The sequence below is a fragment of the Pinus tabuliformis genome, chromosome 9, assembly GCF_031772625.1.
Source record: "Pinus tabuliformis cultivar Carrire ecotype Pingquan chromosome 9, CPIR1, whole genome shotgun sequence".
In the NCBI taxonomy this organism is placed as follows: domain Eukaryota; kingdom Viridiplantae; phylum Streptophyta; class Pinopsida; order Pinales; family Pinaceae; genus Pinus; species Pinus tabuliformis.
The window spans coordinates 2,005,708,866-2,005,726,444 of NC_142307.1; positions in this window are offsets into that span (position 1 = coordinate 2,005,708,866).

A 17,579-nucleotide genomic window follows, 5' to 3' on the forward strand; every position below is an offset into this window, starting at 1 on the left:
GTACAAGTTTTCTCTATTGAACTAGTCTATAATTCGGCCATCGTGGGAGATCAAACATAACTATTTCTTGAAGAATCTAATATTGATTAGACCTGTGGGGTTGGAAAGAGGACTAAAAGGGATACCACAGGATGATATTTTAGACCCTGGAGATCCTAAATTACATAGATACAATATATACAATCTCGAGCTCCTAGAAGGAAAGAAAAAACATGCATTTAAGGATCATTGCAATAAGGACCACACATCAACAGTCAAGGGTAAGTCTCCTACAACAAGGTATGTATGATTAGTGTTTACATTTGAATTTTGAGTATCATCTCTGACATATGTTTTTTCAGGACAACGTAAGTATATATAGGGTCTCGATTATATCCCTATGTCTCTATATGTCATAGTTAGTTTTTCAGATATCCTATAATTGATACTACACATTTGATGCTACATATTCTTGATGCTACACCAAGTCTGCTAAAGCTATATGATGTTGTAAGTTCATGTTACTTGTCTTGTCATAGTTGATAAACTGGGCTCTATTGTTGTACTTAGAACTTGTTCCATCACAAGTCTAGGGTTTGTCATCAGTTTTTATTGTATATATCTTTAGGTCAGTTTTGGATATAATCTTGTATGGAGTCCAGGCCTATATCAAGAGTGGGAGTCTTTGTTTACTCCTGCAACAAGTCAACAACAAAATTGACAAGTACACTTTAGGTACGAATTGTAATTTTAATTTTAATTTATTCATTTATGCATTTACATGTGTTTTGCATGTAGAGGTAAGTTAAAGGGTATTTTGTTTTGTTTTGGGATTGGTTTCTTTGGGAAAGTTTTGCATGCAAGTAGAAGAAGATTCAAGTACAACATCAAGAAAGAATTCAAGAGTAGAAGTATCAAATCAAAGGAAGCATTGCAGCGAGACATGCTTGAATACATGAGAGCCATCCAAATATCATCAAGTATTGTTAAGGCCAAGAGTCATCATTGTAAAGTTGTAAAAGAGTCATTTATAAAAGAGTCATCATTGTAAAGTTGTAAAAGAGTCATTTGTAAAAGAGTCATCATTGTAAATATTGTAAAAGAGTCATTTGTGAAAGAGTCATTCTACCTAGAGTCAAAGAGGTAGTGTTGGGAGGTATAAGAGTCATTGTTGGGATGATGTCATGGTTGGGTTACAGGTCATAGAGTGATTGGGTATTTGGTCAAGTACATGAAAATCATTGTACATATTATTGTATCATGGATTGTTGTCCCTGGTTTGGGAATCCACAGTCTTGTCTTATTTCAGTCATTATAGGGTGGCAGGGAGGTGCTAGGTAGGTGTATGAAGTCACCTACAGGTTGGGGCCTATGAAAACTTCAGGGTGGTAGGGTGGTGCTAGGGCAAGTTGTGGCTCGCTAGGGTGTTGAGGCATCCATTCAGTTGATTATTGAAGAAACCAGGGCACTGGGGCATCCTTCCAGTGGGAGTTGGAGAAGAATGATTTTATATAATTCTAGGAAGTTGTTGCTTTCATTTCAGTTGGGGCTGAAGATTAAAGAATTTATTAGAAAAGCGTTCAATGGTTTTTTACCCACAAGGGGTTTTACACCTAAAATTTTTGTGTTTATTGTATTCTTTTATTTAGAGTTATTACTACATAAAAATTAATAATAATTGAATATTGTTAGCCTCACTCTCACATTAAAACAATTCTAAGTCCAAATAATTAATTTAATTAAAATCATGAAAGTTAGGATTTAATCCTACCTTTCTAGATTGAGTTTGTTCCTCATGGTTAGGAGTCAGTTTATGCTTAGTTGGTTGAGAGATTCTCTCCAACTAGTTAGGCTCCTAGATTAGTGTGTTGTTGAGATATTTTCTCAACCAAGTTTGTTCAAGATAGATGCACTATCTTGAGACAACTTCCTAATGTATTTATATGTATCATAAACATTATTTTAATAATGAAATTCTTGAGAATGAGAGACTACAGGAAAGTCTCTCATGCCTTTTCCCCCATGTCTGTTTCTTCTATTTGTCTGATATTTATTTTATGAGTGTGAGTGTGTATTATTTATTTATTAGTTTTCTTCATGTGGTATTAGAGCCTGTTAAGAGCTACTATGTGCAAGGATTATGTTATTAAAACCTATGGAGAGATGGCGTTGAATGTCTGAAGAAGTCTGTCAGAACCTACATTGAGCCAAGAAGACTCGGTGAAGGTTACAATGAAATTGAAGTGATTGTGTGTACAGGTGAGCAAGGAATTGAGCGTTGGCATTATCCCAGCGGAAGGGGCACACTCTGAACTGCACAATGACAAACTTCTTTGCAGAATCCTTGAGATTTGAGTATGCGCTAGAAAAGGGTTTTGGAGAATTGATCAATTAATTCTTTAGGCCGGCAAATTGTGCAACGTCTTATAATTCAAGTTATTTCTGGGTTTTCCACCATCATGTGGTTTTGCAGAAGTCATTGATTCTGATTTTTTGTGAAATGGATATGTATGTGATCTCAATATATTTCAGACTTACATAAGTAATCCTTGAGGATGGAAGGCCTGCGCTGGAACCCGTATTGAGCTATAGGTTTTCTCTGAAACTCTGGGGAACTGGTCTCGAGCTCTCGAATTTTTGAAACTAGCGGCAAAGAGACTGCAATTTACATGTGGCAGAAGCTTCAGATTCTGATTATGCTAGTGTCGACTTTAGCAAAGTCTTACAGTGTGGGATTTGGTATTCGTTTAGAAACATCAGAGTTGATAGAGAGAACAAAGGTATTTCATTGCATGATCAGTGTAGCCGATATCGAGAATCCGTAATCCAGCCATGAATTTATTCGAACAAATTGTTGTGTCGTAAGGGAGGCCGATTGATATATCTAGTTGGAAGCCCATGAAGCCATATTATTTCGTGGAGGGCTGAAAGGCCATTGTTTTCCCAAGCCTGCGATGTCGAGCAGCTGACTGTATATCGCTGTTGCGGCAATCTCAGTGTGGGGAATCTGCCACCTGCATGCAACCTGTAAAAGAGCCAAGGCCGCATAATCAATGAACTCATCCCTTGTGTAATCGATGGGCTTTATTTGTATGACCAGACAGCGAATCGGTGGCATCTGGGGACAGATCCAACAGTCGAAGACCAAGAAATCACTACTACGTGATGATTGTGGGAGATGTTGCTGTGGAAATCACTGCATAAACTATTGGTGCAATTAATAGAGCAATCCGCTCCATCAAATTAGCTCTCAGATAGTCGAGCAAGCTTTTCCGAAGGCTCTAGCCTTAATTAGGCTCGACTGATAAATATAATTTCAGCGTATGTAGTCAGAGATCCTGTGACTTTCACACCATTAAAAGCTTTTCATTGCACCTTTACGGATGTCCTCATAAGAGTCAAACTTCTAATAACCTATAGGAAGTGGGCCATTTCACAAAAAGAAAAAATCATCTAGGAGAAGGGTGGAGGAGGTAACAACATTTAAAAAAAAAACTTGTGTTGAGCGTGGAGGAGGTATCTCCAAAAAAAGGTGCGCTTGATGAATTATTTAGTGTGCTTTGATCTTTCAGGAAAAAAAAAGGAGATTCGTTCACATTCACTTTATTAAAGGGACTCCATAAAATTCTTTTAAATGGGAGTTTAAAAGAAATTAAATTATTTTATCAAAGTTTATTAATAAGAGTGATAAGTTTTTTTTTGCTTAAGAAAGAGTGGAACCTTCTATTCATTTATTTACAAAAAGAAACAAAATATACACAAAGACCAAGGAGGTATGACCCACCAATAAGACAGGGAAACCAAAGCCTTGTTCCCGAGCCATAATCTCAAACAACGGGACGAGGGCCCATAAAACAAAACACGAAGTCCACCTAAGACTGTTCGATCCTCCTCAACAGATCTAGCGGCTAAGACTCATTTCAGGTGACTTTCAAGCACACCCTTTAACCATCAATTCAGACCCGATGAGCCCAATGAACCATATTTAATAAGTATATCGGGTCCGTCTGGGGCTCTAACCTTCAAGCACTTTATCTGCCCAAAATCCACCATTTGCGCGTGATCTCGATGAGGCTGTGCGATTAGCACAGAATTTAACCTTTGATTTAGACTGGAATCTGGATTAATCTCCCGCCTATATAATTTTGGGTCCGATTTCCTCGTTATCCTTCTTGCTGTTCTCCACGTGAAATGCATTGGATTGCTGCGATTTCGTCGACCTGCTTCCCTTTTATCTGCATCTGTGTCCCAATGAAACAGGGTCCATGTTCTAATCTTGATGTAATTAGGGTCCATAAGTATATCTTTGGCCCACCTAATCTTGTTTGTATTCTCCAGCCTGAGCACCATTAATATATATATTTCCCGCCCAAAGGCCCAATGGATACTTACCCTTCTTCGCGCGCTTTGCCATAAACTAATTTTCCCTGTGGACCAAATTTCTTTGTCTCCCACAGTCTTCATCCTGCTTATTCTCCTTGCTCTGATAGAGCTCTCTGTCTAAGGTCGCCTGTCTGGAACATTCTTCCCTCAAATGTCCTTGGGGAGTCCCTGTCCAGTCATATCTTACATTGGTTTTTGAACAGAGCACACCTTCGTTTGCCAAGATATCCGCTAATTTATTGGTTGTTCTTCACACATGGATAAAACTAATGGTTCTCATGTTTTGCAGGTGGGATTGAATGTGTTGATAAACTTGCAGTAACCTCCAGTGTCTCGACACTTTGTCTGGTGCTAATCCATTACCAATTTTCTTGACCGAATTAATTATCAATTCAGAATCAACTTCAATTATGATGTTATGTAGATTTGAGTCCTTTAGGATTTCTAGGCAATGTTCCATGGCCATGAGCTCTGCCATATTGTTGGTGGCCTTCCCCAAATGACAGTGAAAGATGGTTTTTATGAAACCTCTTTCATCTCTTATGACTCCTCCATACCCAGCCGATCCCGGGTTTCCTTTTGAGGCTCCATCTATATTGCATTTCATAAAACCCTAAGGTGGAGGTTGCCAGAATTCCTTATCAGTTGTTATATTACTTACTATATTGTTGTTACCCTTGGGGGAAAGCTCCTGCAGTCCCAAATTTAGAAGTATCTGCTCATCCTAATCTTGAGGTTGGTTATCAAGGAGATTTTTTAAAATGGTTCCTATAGTATCTTTGAGTTGTCTTATGTTTTGATTCATGATTCTCTATGGTGACCCAATATTGTCCTTGAAGATTCTATTGTTGTGCTCTTTCCAGACATCCCAGATTATGAATCCTGGAACCAAAGCCCACACTTTGTTGATTATTTCATTTGCTGAGAAATTTTTCCTCCAATTCTTCAAGGTCTTGGTAATGCTACCAATGTCCCTGTTTGTTTGTTTAAATATTGAAGCCACCCAATTCCATAAGGTGGAGGTGAAAGGGCATAGGTTGAGAAGGTAATCCATAGTTTCTTCCTATAATTCACATAGTTGGCACCTGGATGGTCCAACTACCCCTCTTTTCCTAAGATTTCCCAAGTCAGAATTCTTTTATGTTACACTAACTATTACACAAAATATTGTCACCATGACTATTTGCAGTCAGTATGGGTCTATCATCATTCATACTGTCCTCCTAAGCAAGTCTCAAACCTCAGCTCTTCATGTCAAGCTTTGAAAATGAGAGAAAGACCTTAAAAATCAATAAAGCTCTGGTTCCGCACTTTCTCTCACTGTTTCCTGCGGTCCCGCACCCCCTGTACATGTTACCTGTGGACCTACCCGCTCTGTCTCTAAAGGAGTGGGTGCGGACCCCTATGAAAGTCAAAAAGGCGCAAGTTTATTCTTAAAAACTCACTTTGGGTTAATTCTAGATGATTCTAGAAGGAATCTTGACGTGGATGGTTCGCTCCTAGGTGGTTCATGCATCCCAAAAGTGAAGGAGCTAATCCCTTGATGAGAGGAGCTTATCCCTTTGAAGGAGGGCTTTATCCCTTTGAAGGAGGACCTAGTAACTTCCCTCCATTGCACTATAAATTAAGGCATTGGGCTGGTTGCTAGGGAGGTTAGAAGCTGAACATTTTTTAGGGTAAATGCTGGTGGAATTGGGACTTCCTAGTTAAGCTTGAGAGGAGAGATCACATACCTTTTGGCTTCATTGGGAAGAGAGTGAAACTTGTCAAAGTAGAGGAGACTTCTTGCTGGACCCTGGGAGGAGCTTGTACAACATCAAGGCACAAGTTGTAAAGTTCTTCTTTGATTTAAATTAATACAATCAGATTCATTTTTCTCAACAAATTGTCTTATGTGATTTGTTTCATGAATTCCTTGATCATCATGATAAGTATGCTTTATTATATTGGCTTTTCAGGTGCTATTTAATTTGTGTGCTTGTTTGTGTTTGCAGATTCTCTACAAGGGAGCTCATTTGGATCAACGGAGCGAGGCTTCCACAAACTTGCATTGGACCCAAGGTAGGCCTAAAACACTTGTTTGCCTTTGTTTATAAATTGCATATTTAGAGAAAGATAGAATTTGATTGGTTTGCTTTTCGCTAGATATCATTAGATACTAGGGAGGTCGGTCTTGTCCACAAGAACGACTCATTCCGTATGACACTAACCACATGAACAGTTTAATTTTAATCCAGTTTTGGTTCTACCATAGGTCCTTCCATACCTTATCAGGGTTTGGGAAGTCTAGCCCCAGGGTTATTTTCTTGGACTCTTTGAGATTAAAGTTGCCTTTATTGTTTTTACCCCATCATAGTTGATCTAGAGATGTTGATATTAGAATCTTTCTCTATTCCAAGATGACTATAAGAGCTTTTGCCTGGGATTTCAATGGGGAGTCATCTCTATAAACTAAGTTCTTCGATTTTCTCCATTTTCCATCACTTCTTTCCCAATCCCAAAAGTCATTTACTTTCAGTAACCCTTTATTGTCAGTTTCATTCTTGAGATTGACAAATTCTTCTTTTAACAGTCTAGGTTCCTGTTGCCAATTATCCTCCCAAAACCAAGCGAGGTTTCCATCTATGATTTTGTTGAAAATGCAACAAGATGATGGATCTTGGTGGAAACGAGTCGCCTTCACTAAGTGGGCCCTCAGGCTATTTTTGGCGCAAAGTCTATTTTTAGACTATGTCTATTTTTAGACATATGGATCATGGTCTATGAGTTGCAGGATGCTGTTTATGGATGATTGGTCATGTCGGGAAAAAATAGACGGACTTCTATTTTTGGTTCACAACGGAGTGATCAGAGTCTATTTTTACACTGCCAGGCTAAAAATAGAAACAATCAAATATTATTAGCCCTTAGTAATATTTGGACTATAAACATTATCTTATTCTCTTGGAGCACTTCAGTTTGAGCTACGGATGTGGCACATGCAGCTGACAGAAGGAATCACGTGGTTTCTTATGTGTTAGTTGAGCTATTTCATGTTGGACTTCAGTTAGAACTCATGCATGTGAGTTCTGTGGAGTTGGATGTGGAGTTGATGGAGTTGTGTTCAGTTTGACTTAGTTGAACTAGTTGTATTTAGTCTAACTAAAGAATACACTAGTGATGAGTTGTGTGAATTGATTGTTAATTAATTCACTAATTATTAACTCGTAAAGCAACTAAAGAATACATCAGTTAACTCAGTGCATGGACAGTTCAACAGAGATAGGTGTTAGAGGTAAGTGAAAGGGTGAGTTGTGACTATCAGTTGTGCATGAGACTTTGCACATGCATGGATTGAGTTATGCCAATGAGGATTGCGCAGTGTGGGCCAATATCAAGGCAATTGTAGCATGTTCTCATGTGATTCTCTTGCAGGATTGTGCAGTGGAGGAAAGCAAAGCAACGGAGGAGATTTGAACCTGTGACTTGTTCGGATCTGAGCTAGTTTTGTGTGTAACAGGTGGAGATAGTACTAAGTACTTGTGAGGAGTATTGTACTATGTATTGTTACATGTTCTCAATCATTATAATATACAGATAGTGTGGGGTTTTTAGCTGTATGCTTTCCCCGGGTTACATACTGTGTTAATGTGTGCATGCGATTGATGTTTCATGGTTTTTAATGCTGCTAAATTGATGATCAACATAGAGGAGGTTATGTATTATGCATGTATTCCGCAATAGTGTATAATTAGGATAATCTTTGTGAATAAGTGTCATATTATTCAAAATTTCTACATGGTATCAGAGCTAGTTGATTTGTAGAAAAAGTTCTACAGGATATCAAAGCGGGATTGATCATCAGATCTATTATTCAGAAAGTGTTTACATTTTATTTCTTCAGGCAGAGTCTATAATCAGGCCAGGTAGCCTCTGGATTCATCCTTCCTTTGGAAGGTGAGAAATCCGGTAAAAGCCCATAAGTCAATCTCTGTACGAGAAATACTTTGTTCTCACGAATTTTAGCTCAGAAGCAGTTGAGTTTTGAGATGGTGGAATGGCGCTCAAGGATAAACTCAGAGACATCAAAGCTGAGAATGGAGATGCCACAGATTGTCCACAGAAGAAGAAAAATAAGCAAGCTGTTGGATCTGCAGCGGGAGAGGCCTTATCCTCACAGTTTGAGCTGGATTTTTCACTAATCGCATGCTTGGTATCAAGTGTGATGGATCGGTATGGTTCTTGGACAGTGGTGTGTCTTCTCACATGACAGGAGATCGAGATTTGTTTTCTGATCTGGATGAGAAAGATCTTGGAGTGCACATCGAGATGAGCAATGATGGTAGATACAGTGCGACCGGTATCGGTACCATTTCCTTTGAGAGGGAGTCTGGTAAACCCTTAAGATTGAAGGAAGTGATGCATGTTCCAGGATTGAAGAAGAATCTTATCTCTGTGGCGATGTTAGAAGACAAGGGATATGATGTTGTCTTCAGCGAGGGAAAGGATTTCCTGTGCAGCAAGACAACTGGAGAAACCCGGAAGATAGGGGTTCGAGTCAAGAACCATTTTTAGTTGCATGTAGATGCATGCAAAGCCTTGAGCAGAAAGGAAACTGATGGAGACTTGGTGGTTGAGAGGGAGGGTATATTACCTCTCAACATGTAGAGCCAGAAGAAGTCTTAGACGATTGTGGAGGAGCCACGATTGGTGAAGTAGCTTCAGGAGGTTGTGGAGCAGCCATAAGAAGGGAAGTTGAGAGGAGATCAAGTAGAGACATCTACTCATGCAGAGACCTCCAGTAGGGGGAAACTTCGAGCCAGGTGGGCTGAGGGATCGCATGCATCCATACCTCCAAGTAGGAGGTGGGGTGATGTGGATTGATCGTCCCAAGGAGGAGGGGCAAGATCCATGAGGTACCCAACCTCTTGGATGAGACCTTGCTACGAGAGACCCGATGTGGAGTAGCAGGAACTGATTGATTGGGTAGAGACAGATGCAGATGGAACAACAGAGAGAGTGATAGTGTAGGGAATCCTAGGACAACGCGTAGCTAGCAAGAGGCACGAGTGTTTTGCACAGTGCTAGGTGGCACAGAGAGGTGTGTAATGGTGCGAGATGCATGGAGATGTTGCAGTAGCGCAGGTGTTAGAGAGGGAGCACTTGTTAGCAGCAGGTAGAGCTTCAACATCAGAGTATGTTCCTAGCCCAACAGAGTGGTCAGTTGGGAGTGTTTTTTTTCTAAGTGTTGTTGGAGCGAGTGGACCGGGCAAATGTGTTGCATGCAGAACATTCCAGAGTTGCAGGATAGGGGTTGCAGATAATCCATATCTTGTTGAGAGGGAGTGTTGAAAATGCAACAAGATGATGGAGCTTGGTGGAAAGGAGTCGCCTTCACTAAGTGGGCCCTCAGGCTATTTTTGGCGCAAAGTCTATTTTTAGACATATGGATCATGGTCTATGAGTTGCAGGATACTATTTATGGATGATTGGTCATGTTGGGAAAAAATATATGGACTTCTATTTTTGGTTCACAGCAGAGTGATCAGAGTCTATTTTTAGACTGCCAGGCTAAAAATAGAAACAGTCAAATATTATTAGCTCTTAGTAATATTTGGACTATAAACATTATTATTAGCACTTCAGTTTGAGCTACAGATGTGGCACATGTAGCTGACAGAAGGAATCATGTGGTTTCTTATGTGTTAGTTGATCTATTGCATGTTGGACTTCAGTTAGAACTCATGCATGTGAGTTCTGTGGAGTTGGTGTGGAGTTGATGGAGTTGTGTTCAGTTTGACTTAGTTGAACTAGTTGTATTTAGTCTAACTAAAGAATACACTAGTGATGAGTTGTGTGAATTGATTGTTAATTAATTCACTAATTATTAACTCATAAAGCAACTAAAGAATACATCAGTTAACTCAGTGCATGGACAGTTCAACAGAGACAGGTGGTAGAGGTAAGTGAAAGGATGAGTTGTGACTATCAGTTGTGCATGAGACTTTGCACATGCATGGATTGAGTTATGCCAATGAGGATTGCGCGGTGTGGGCCATTATCAAGGCAATTGTAGCCTATGCTCACGTGATTCTCTTGCAGGATTGTGTAGTGGAGGCAGGCAAAGCAGCGGAGGAGATTTGAACCTGTGACTTGTTCAGATCTGAGCTAGTATTGTGTGTAACAGGTGGAGATAGTACTGAGTACTTGTGAGGAGTATTGTACTATGTATCGTTACATGTTCTCAATCATTATAATATACAGATAGTGTAGGGTTTTCAGCTGTATGCTTTCCCCGGGTTACATAATGTGTTAATGTGCACATGCGATTGATGTTTCATGGTTTTTAATGCTGCTAAATTGATGATCAACGTAGAGGAGGTTATGTATTATGCATGTATTCTACAATAGTGTATAATCGGGATAATCTCTGTGAATAAGTGTCATATTATTCAAAATTTCTACAGATTTCCCAGAAACTGTGTTTTTGAACTATAGCTCTATTTTCCCAATCTTTGTTCCAAATGTGGGAGCCTTTGATGAGTCCCGTCTTCCTAATGTAATCCCTTTCTTGCCAATTTCTTGCATATTTATGTTTCCATACTTTGGCCCAAGGGGAAACCGATTCTTTTAGCCATATCCACCATAGTTTCACCCCCAGGACTTTATTTAGTGTTTCAGGGTCATCAAGTCCCAAACCTCCATGTGTCTTAGGCTTACATATTGAAGTCCCCTTCCAGAATCCAGGGGATACCCGGATGTCTTCCTCTTCACTCTTCCAATGAGGTTAGAAGTTTGAGTTTATCTTCCATCTTTTGTGGACCATAAACATTAGTGAGTAAATAAACTTCCTTGTCCCCCAAAGGTTGGATGACCACTGATAAATAGTTCTTGGATGCTTTAGCATCTAGGATACCAAGTTTCTGAGAGTTCTAGAGTGTGAGAATCCCTCCTGTTGCTTTGTCTGCTTTAACTTCTAGATATTCATATTTGATAAGCCATTTCTATGTATCTCTCTTATTTTTTCTACTGAACATTTTGTTTCCTAGATGGAAATCATATCAGGTTTTTCTTCTTTCATTCTATTGCTAAGATTCCTTTGTTTCCTTTTACTTCCTAGACCCCTAACATTCCATGTTGTGAGCTTCATTAAGAAAGATTTGTAAATGAGTAACTTGTTAGGTCTTTCATCTTACCTGAATCGATCATGAGTTTTCCACACTCTATCAGTAGCTCATTCTGTTTTTTTTTACCTCTTTTCCTACTTGGGTTCCTAGGAGCTAGTCCTGATGTTGCCTTCATTGTTTTCACCCCTTCGTTGTCCTGAATATCATGGTTTCTTTTGACTCCCGAACCTTTTTCCTGAGTTCTCCATAGGAATAGCTATTTCACTCTATAAAACTACTCTTGTGGTAGTGAATCCATTCCTTTGGTGGTACCCTGCTCCAGGAACTTTTCTAGATCTAGATGTTCCCTATCAAGAATATCTTGTAGTTCATGATCCTCTATTCCAACCTCGCTCGGGGTCATCTCTTGGTCCCTATCAAGTTCCATGGTGTTTAGCAGATCCTCCTTTTGTTGGTTGTTTTCATGTGTATCCTCCATGCTCTCTTCCTTTTCCTTCTCTACAGAGTTGTCCTCCAGTTTCTGGTTTGCTTGATTTTGCTCCTCTTCTTCTAATACCTTGTACCTATTCTGACTTAGCTGCTTTTCCTTTTTGATTTTCTTTTGGCACTTTCTCCCTCCTTTACCTCTATTCCCCACTTTGTTAAAGCTTTCAGTTTCTTTCCCTGAGGTAGCTTTAGTTCTGCTTTCCATTTTGTTTAAGGGGAAATCTTTGAATAGATGCCCATGTTCATGGCATTTGCAGCATCTGAAAGGAACATTCTCATAGTCCACCACTTGCACCCATTCTTCATCAAAAACTTCCATAATTACTTCATCTAGTAGAGCACTAGAGAGGTCCATCTCTATGCATATATGGGCAAAGGAGGTATACTTTCCCCGCATAGTGGCCTCTGATATTTTTACAAAATTCCCTAGTTTATTTCCTATTGCTTTTAATGATTATGGCTACCAATAAAGCAGAGGTAGGGAATAGAGCCTGACCCAAACTAGGACCGAAGTGAATGCCTCACACTCTGGGACAAAATTCATCACCCAAGGCCGCACATAGAGGCCTGCAGTAGCATAGAAGTAGGGCCCCCCTTCAAACACCATGTCTTTATCCTCAATGTTTGTAAAAACTATAGTGAAGAAACCCTTGGATCCAAGGTGTAGATCTATATCCCCCTTAGGTTTCCAATGATTCTTTATCCATGCCTATAAATCCTTCTCCATTGGCCATAACCCCATGAATTTACAAATGACTGCATAAGTCACCATGTGTTCCCTATGCACTTGTAGCGCTGGATCACTTAACACCACTCGGGGTGTGATGGTTGCCCTAGGCTTACAAGGTCCAATCCAATTTCTGATGTCAGCATTCTAATTTTCTTTTCTCCTTCTATTAACTTTTCTCTTCTGACATCTTCCTGTGTATTTTCCTTCCCCTGTGAGCTTTTTTTTTCCTGTTTACCTCCTCCTAAAACTCCGGTTTCAACCTCCAGAGGTTTCTTGAATCAATTAGAGACTGCCTGACTATAGGAGGGAGTGGAACGCCCCCCCTCTCACCTCTCCATGGTTCCCAACACTGAACTTCTGTTGCAAACCCTAGCTCTGCTTGTTTTCTACCAGTGCCCACTCAATCAATCATGTCAGCTTCAAAGAGTTTCAATTAAAGGCTATTAATAAGAGTGATAAGTTAGTGGAATAATAAGATATTTTTTAAAATGAAATATTCTTTTGGAGATATAAGGGGTGCTTTAAATTTTTGAAATCAATTCACTTATAAAGTGATTTCATAAAGTTGTTTTAGAAGTAAAGTGAATATTGTGTAATGGAGTGATAAGGTGTATTAATTCTCTTTTGTTTTGAGAGATATAAGGAGTGGAGAAATAAGTTATATTTTTAAATGTGATTTTTGGGAGAGATAAAGAGTGGATAAAATATTTTTTGGAGTCATAAGGGTGAAGATTGGGATTAATTATGTAAGAACGTTGATGTTTTTAAAATTATGTGGAGAGATAAGGAGTATTTCTAATTCTTTATGTAATGGAGTAATAAATGATTTTGTGGAGTCATAAGGTACATATTTTGTAAATTTGGAGTGATCAGTGAATTTGTTTGAGTGAAATTCATTATTGTAGTCCAAAGTAATATTTTACTTGGAGAGCGATTGAGTCACTACACGTAGTTTTTGAATACAATTTGCTTCCAAAGTTTGCAAGTGTGACATTCTCATTGAGAAGTTTCCATGACAAAGTTGTGACATTGAAGAATGATGTACTCCAATACTTAATAAAATCATAATTTTTTTGGTGCTTGTGTCCTAGATCTACCTGAAACTGAATAAGGGGATTTTAGGTACACCCTGTGTAATGAATGTGTGTGCATAACTTGTGTTCAGATTATCTCTTTGTATTATGCTTAAACAACTACATGCACATAAGCAAGCTTAAGTATAAGAACTCTTAATCAAACTCCTGTAATCAAGCTTAAGTACACAAGAAGAAAGCGTCACATCATCAACATGATAAGATGATCTTCCAAGCAAGAATTTTTCACATCATGTAATCAAAGAAATCAAGTTAAGGATGCTACAAAATCAAGCATTTCAATTCAAGATGACATCAACAACATCAACACTTTTTGTATCACTTGCAAATAAACATTTTTTAATTGAATTGTACGGGTGCATTCTCGGTTGAAACCGAAACCCAATCTTTGAATTGATAGGGAATCAATTAAACCAAGTGAATCCATTGTTTTTTAACTGAGTCATTCAAATCATTGTAAGCATTTCTCTTTGGTGCATTTTCGATAGTATTCAACACCCTTCTTTTGATCAATCAAAAGTGTGAGTTCAAGCAAGTGCAAATCTCACAACAATACAAGTGAGCCTAAATTCAAAGTGAGCATGGCGACACACATTCAACTATCCAAAATTCTTAACAATTTGATTTTATCATCAGCTGGTGACGTGGTGAACATCAGCAAAACAACTCTTGTTGATATTCAAGTGCATCTTCAACATGCACATGAAATGATCAAGTTTCTTCAACTGGAGTCGCAACTTCAAAGAGATGAGTTGCAACTGAAGAGTGATGTTTCCAAATCTTTCATCCATACAGATGAAGATAAAGATGTTAATTCCAAGTCACGAATCCAACCAACTTCAAGTGTCGAAGTGGTCCCTGATCCAATTCAACTTTCTTCCAAACCAATCATCAAGTCACGGGAAGAACTTCAAAGTAACAAAAATCGACAAGGATTAGGATATGACAAAGATTAAAAAAAACTTGCATATCCCAAATTATTCAAGGCCCATTAAGTTTGTCAGTGTAGGGATTCTTGCACAAATCACATCGGCTAGTTCTGAGAAACTTGAAGACACACAAACTGAAGTTGTAGTCAAACCAAAATGCCACAGAACCAATCATCTGGAAGATCACTGTTTTGATCTCCATCCTTGTCACCATTGTGGAAAGTCAAATCATTCATCAACACAATGCAGAAAACAACAATAATCAAGTAGATTGAAGATCAATTATTCATGGATTGATCCCTGGGAATGGTCATCCATGGTCAAAAGATTGTATAAGTTTTACAATTGAATTCACTCACACATAATGCAACCAACAGTAAAAATGAAGATGGTACTCCCGTGCAGTTGAATGAGGGAGTACACCAATGAAACACTCCTACACCTGAAGGGGGGGAGTTCAACAATAATTTGAAGAATATTGTCTCTCCTTTTAGCTGACAAAGGGGGGAAAATGTCAATTAAATTGACAGTGGTTGTCAAACTGAAAGTCTTGACAACATCAATGAAGTAGCGAGTGGGCATTTTTAGTGGTTGTCAGACTAAAAGTCTCGACAACATCAACAAAGCAGCTAGTGGGCATTTTAATCAGTGCGTGAGCTTCAACAAATTTGCCAGTGGACGATCGACAACAAATTCAGCCGTGAGTAGTTTTCAAACACAGCAAAAGAAACAGTGAGTTGTTTGGCAATCATCATCAGCAGATACGCCAGTGGGTGTTCATCACATTTTGTCACTGGACAAAGGATGATGATTGAAAGCAAAGGACAGATGGATCCTTTTGAAACTTGGCACATGATGTAGTTGTCAAGCGACATTTAGAGATGAATCAGACATGCAAATGACTCATGTTCTCTTCAGATTTGAGTTTTTTTCAACATCCAGCTTTGGCAGTTTTTCAAGAAAATATTTTTTGAGGATCAACAATTTTAGCATGAGAACTTGGAAGATGGTTCCTGGTTCTTAATTTGGACTTACCATTGAGGGGGGAATGTTAGCCTCACTCTCACATTAAAAACAATTCTAAGTCCAAATAATTAAATTAATTAAAATCATGAAAGTTAGGATTTAATCCTACCTTTCTAGATTGAGTTTGTTCATCATGGTTAGGAGTTAATTTAGGCTTAGTTGGTTGAGAGATCCAACTAGTTAGGCTCCTAGATTAGTGTGTTGTTGAGATATTTTCTCAACCAAGTTTGTTCAAGATAGATGCACTATCTTGAGACAACTTCCTCATGTATTTATATATGTCATAAACATTATTTTAATAATGAAATTCATGAGAATGAGAGACTACAGGAAAGTCTCTCCTACCTCTTCTGCCATTTCTGGTTTTCTATTTGTCTAATATTTATTTTATGAGTGTGAGTGTGTATTATTTTTTTATTAGTTTTCTTCAAATATTAACTAATGCTCTGAAAATATTTAAAAGTTCTATTTGCTAAGGAATACTGATTCACCCCCCCCCCCCTCAGTATCTCCAAAATATGGTATAAGAGTTTGGTTCCTTCAATAACATTCTAACAACTATAAGGAGATCATGGAGTATACTAAGAATATATTTCCTTTGTTCAATGGAAATAACTATGCACTTTGGAGTGGAAAAATGTAGGTTCATTTGATGGCGCAAAGATACGAAGTATGGGAAATCGTTGACAAAGGCTTCACACCAACCTAGGATGAACAAGGTAAGAAAAATATGGTATATGATGCAAAGGTCTAAGATATTATTATCAATGGGCTTATCAAATATGTTTATCTTAAGGTATTGAGTTACAAAACTGTTAAAGAGGTATGGGGCAAGCTTGAAAATATATATGTAGGTGACTCCAAGGTGAAAGAAGAAAAGATTCAAATTTTCAAGGAAAATTTTGAGAAACTCAAAATGAGGGAAGATGAAGATATTTCTGCATACTTTTAGTTTTTTTGATGAAACAAAAAATACATTGGAAGGTTTGGGAGAACTTGTTGAAACAAAAATTGTTGATCGAGACATCCTCAGAACCTTGCCAAACAAGAGTTAACCCTAAGGTATTTGTCTTGGAAGATTGATTGAATCTAACCGATCTCAACATAAATGAATTGCATGGAATTCTTACAGCATATGAAATGAGGATTGAAGAAGAGGATGACGCATCTCACTTAGAAACATCATTTTCCATATCCAAGAAGAATAGTAAGGACAGGCAGAATCTGAAAGAAAAAACTTTCAATTGTAAGGATGAGGAAAAGGAAGAAGATGAAGAAGAATTCTCAGATAAAGAATTTGCCTACTTCACGCAGAAAATGAGAATAGGTATGGGAAAATTCAAAGGTAAAATTCCATTAATATGTTTTGATTGTGGTGAGGTTGGGCATTTTGCAGCCAAATGTCCTCACAAAAATGAGGGTGTTACGAAAGGGAAGAAAAGTCCTAAGAAGTTATGTTAAACATACATGGAATGTAAACAACTAATGTGGAAGATAAGCATTAGATTGCATATGTTATTGACATGATATAAATTTATAGTACATGGTGTGACCCTTAGATTCATATGCCAAGTGGTCTCTTGGACTCCAGTGGCTATTCACATTCCACAACAACCCATAGAGGATTAGGTGTCCAACATCCCCCCCTTAATCCGAAGGGGTATGTATGAGTCCAAGAAGAGAGCTGTAATAAAAAATGTGAGAAAATTCATGACAACACTAGGCTGAATGTTCTCTTTGAAATGTTGGTATAAGGGGGTGGTTTAAGGATGACCACCAACACTGGAACGCTTAGTGCAGTTCCAAGAACTCTTCCAAATTTGGCATGAAGCTAAGGTCTTCTGCT